The sequence below is a fragment of the Corvus hawaiiensis genome, chromosome W (assembly GCF_020740725.1).
Source record: "Corvus hawaiiensis isolate bCorHaw1 chromosome W, bCorHaw1.pri.cur, whole genome shotgun sequence".
Classification (NCBI taxonomy): domain Eukaryota; kingdom Metazoa; phylum Chordata; class Aves; order Passeriformes; family Corvidae; genus Corvus; species Corvus hawaiiensis.
Window position 1 is genome coordinate 1855225 of NC_063254.1, and position 4390 is coordinate 1859614.

The window sequence follows — 4390 nt, forward strand, 5'->3', positions numbered from 1 at the left end:
TCATGGCGAAACCAGCTTCCAGGAGAATTTGGATCATTTTCTCTCCTTTCTCAAACACTTCTGTTGCGGTGTTCCCCCACACAATGATGTCATCCATGTGCTGCAGATGTTCTGGAGCCTCACCCTTTTCTAGTGCAGTCTGGATCAGCCCATGGCAGATGGTGGGACTGTGCTTCCACCCCTGGGGCAGTCGGTTCCAGGTGTACTGCACACCCCTCCAGGTGAAGGCAAACTGCGGCCTGCACTCTGCTGCCAGAAGAATGGAGAAAAATGCATTGGCAATGTCAATAGTGGCATACCACTTCGCTGCTTTGGACTCCAGCTCATACTGGAGCTCCAGCATGTCCGGCACAGCAGCGCTCAATGGTGCAGTCACTTCATTCAAGGCACGATAGTCCACAGTCAATCTCCATTCTTTTTCCAATTTGCACCCAGGCCAGATGGAACTATTGAAGCATGAGAGGGTTTTGCTGATCACCCCTTGGCTCTCCAGCTCACGGATCATCTTGTGGATGGGAATCACAGCATCTCGAGTTGTCCGGTACTGTCGGCGATGCACTGTTGAGGTAGCAATTGGTACTCTTTGTTCTTCCACCTTCAGACGGCCGACTGCAGACAGGTTCTCTGATAGTCCAGGCAAGGTGTTCAATTGCTTAGTGCCCTCTGTCTCCACAGCAGGTATTCCAAAAGCCCACTTGAGTCCCTTGGGTCTCTAGAATACCCGCTTCGGAGTAAGTCTATGCCTAAAACGCACGGGGCCTCTGGGCCAGTCACAATGAGATGTTTCTTCCACTCATTTCCAGTCAGACTCACCTCAGCTTCCACCAGGGTCAAATTTTGTGATCTGCCTGTTACACCAGAAATAGAAACAGTTTCTAGCCCCACATGTTGCGATGGGATTATTGTACACTGCGCACCAGTGTCAACCAAGGCATCATACTTTTGTGGTTCTGATGTACCAGGCCAACAAATCCACAAAGTCCAAAAGACACAGTTCTCCCTTGTAGAGGGATTCCTCGAGGAACAGGGGCATATGATACCCCAGGACAGTCTGGGCGGTCTGGGCACCCCAGGGTTACTGCAGAAGAACCCCTGAAGGGGCCTCAGCCTGCAGACAGGCTTGCAAGACACCTGATAGCAGGCAGCCTTGAACAGCATTGGGAAAAGCTACATGCTGCTCGACTCCTCTGCTGCTTAGAGGCTGTCCCGTGGGAATAGGGTGTGAATCTTTGCAAAGTAGATATAAGTGAGTGTAAGTAAACAATAAAGGAAGCACGATGCTCAAATCGTATCGGTGTTCGTATCATGACTTTGGCTGGCTCCCCTGCGCTCGGAACCCCCCCCTCCCCCGCTAAACCGCAGGGACCCGAGTGAGTTTTGAGACATGCAGGTTCACTTAAATGCAGTAAGACTCCGAATCATTGTATTATCGGTGGTGGAGCCTGGGGCGCTGGATGCAGGAAGGGTCTCAAAGCCGAGTGACGCCAGAGACCGGAGCTCGCGCGGCCAAGCGAGCCCCCGCAGGTGAGAAGCTACGGAGTATGAGGCTGGAACTCACCTCCTAGCTCGTATGCTCTCTAACAGAGGTGAGACTGTAAAGGACCGAGATCTTAATGCCTTCGTTACGTGGGCCTGGGGACATGGATTTTTGAAATACACTTCACTTTTGTTTTCGACTGAAGCGTGGTGGGAAGTTGGGAACGAACTGTGGCTGTCCATGATTGAGGGTGGAAAAGAAGGGAAAGAAACTAAGGCTCTCGGATTAACTTGGAGAGCCATGACTAACACTCTCGCAGAAATGAAAGCAGAGAGGACAGTGGCTGCGGCCGCCATGGAGGCTTTAGGGAGTGGCGGCTCCGGGAGTGGCGGCTCCAGGAAGGGAACAGACGGGGGCCTTACGAAGCCACGGCCGGAGACCAGGGCAGAGTTCAGGGTTGCGCGATTCTTCCGGCTGACCGCAGGCAGACCGATTAAGGGAACAGCAGCATCCGTGCTTTCCCTGCGGGAGTTGCTGGACTCGGCAGGGAAGGAAGTTATCCCTCCGATGTCTGAGGGAGAAATGGCTGCAAAGGAGGAAGTGCAAGCTCCCGACTCAGGGGGTGGGGTGCAGGCGAGCAGAGGAGAAACGAGCAGTCCTAGCTCCCGGCCGAAAGCGATGGCGCGCCCCCCCCCCCCCCCCCCCCCAACAGCGGATCAACGTCCGACGGCGAAGCAGCCTCTGTGGTTTCGTCGCCTGCTGAGACAGAGCCGGCGAGGGTTGCCAGGGGTCAGCCCCAAGAGCAGGAGAATCACAGAGAGATGATGCATGAAGTAATCAAGAAACTTGCTGAATTGTCTACGCGTCAGGACGCGCTGGAGTCCAAGGCTTGTGAAATTACACCATCAGCACCGTGGCGTCCCGTGGACCCACCGGTCAAGATAGCCACCAGAACTCCTGCGTTCCCGTCGGGAGAACCCGGCACAGTGCCTACGGCCCTTCCCTTCCCGCGAGGGGAGGTGCAGCCATCGCCTCCATCAGCCCTGACGGTGAGGGCTGACCCAGTGCCAGATGTCCTGTATCCTAATGATTGCATCAACATCGCACAATTGTTATTAACCCCTGTAGAGGGATTCCTTGTGGAACAGGGGCATATGATACCCCAGGAGAGCTTGGGCATCCCAGGGCTGTTGCAGAAGTACCCCTGACGGGGCCCCAGGCTGAAGATAGGCTTGCAAGGCACCTGCTAGCCGGCAGCCTTGAACAGCCTTGGGAAAAGGTATACACTGGTCAGCTCCCCCGCTGCTTAGAGGCTTTCTCATGGGAAAGGGGCGTGAACTTTGAAAAAAGTATAACTTGGTGTAAGTGAACAATAAGGAGGAGCACGATGTTCAAATCGTATCGGTGCTCGTATCGTGACTCTGGCTGGATTCCCCTGCACCCGGGACCCCCCCCCCGCGAAACGTGGCGCCCGAACGGCAGGGACCCGAGTGAGTTTTGCTACATGCAGGTTCGCTTAAACGTGGTAAGACTCCGAACTTCATCGTATCGGTGCGGCAGAGCCAGGGGAACCAGAGTGGGTGGCCCCAAAGCCGAGTAAAGCCAGGGGTCCGGTCTCCAAGCAGAATAGCAGGCCGGAGGATAAGCCCCAAAGCCAAGTAAAGCCGGAGGCTAAACCTCAAAGCCGAGTGGCTGGAGACCGTATTCTCGCGTGGCCGAGTGAGTGCCCGCAGCACAGAGGCTATGGACTACGAGGCAGGGACTCGACTCCTAGCTAGCATCCTCTCTAAGAGAGGTGAGATTGTGAAAGATCAAGATCTGCATGCCCTCATTATGTGGGCCCGGGAACATGGGTGTGTGGAATACACTTCGCGTTTGTTCTCAGTCGAAGCGTGGGGGGAAGTTGGGAACGAATTGTGGCTGTCCACGATTGAGGGGGGAAAGGAAGCTAAAGAAGCTAAAGCTCTCGGCTTAACCTGGAGAGCAGTAACTGGCACTCTCGCAGAGATGAAAACAGAGAGGGCAGTGGCAGCGGCCGCCATAGAGGCTTTAGAGAGTAGCAGCTCCGGGTGTAGCGGCTCCGGGAAAGGAACAGATGGGGGTCTTACGGAGCGGTGGCCAGAGACCAGGGCGGAGTCCAGGGTAGCACGGTTCTTTGGGCTGGCCACGAAAAGACCGATTAAAGGCACAGCAGCACCCGTCCGCTCACTGCGGGAGTTGCTGGACTCAGCAGGGAAGGATGTTATCCTTCCGATGTCTGAGAGAGAAATGCCTGCGAAAGCAGAAGCAGAGCCGCCCGACTCAGAGGGCGGGGCACAGGCTGGCCAAGGAGAAACTGGTGGTCCGGGTGCCCGGCCAAAAGCAGCAGAGCAAACGAGCGGTCCTAAAGCCCGGCCGAAAGCGGCAGAGCGCAACGTCCGGCAGCGAAGCAGCTTCTGAAGTTTCGTCGCCTGCAGAGCCAGAGCCAGCCAGGGCTGCCGGGGCTCAGCCCCAAGAGGGAGAGAAGCACCAAGAAATGATGCAAGAAATAATCAAAAAGCTTGCTGACTTATCTACACGGCAAGACGCGCTAGAGTCCAAAGCTTGTGATGTTACGCCATCAGCACTGTGGCGTCCCGTGGCCCCACCGGTCAAGTTAGCACTCAAAGCTCCTACATTCCCGTCGGGAGAATCAAGCACAGTGCCTACAGCCCCTCCCATCCCGCGAGGGGAGGTGCAGCCGTCGTTTCCATCAGCCCCGACGGAGAGGACTGATCCATTGCGAAGGAGATGGAATGGAGTTATCCGTGATGCAATCATTGAGGGTGATTGGCAAGCAGTGAATGCCCTCGCTTGCCCTGTACAGATACAAGGGGACACTGCAAAGTGGGAACCCCATGACTGGAAGATCTTGCAGCAAGCCAAGCAAACAGT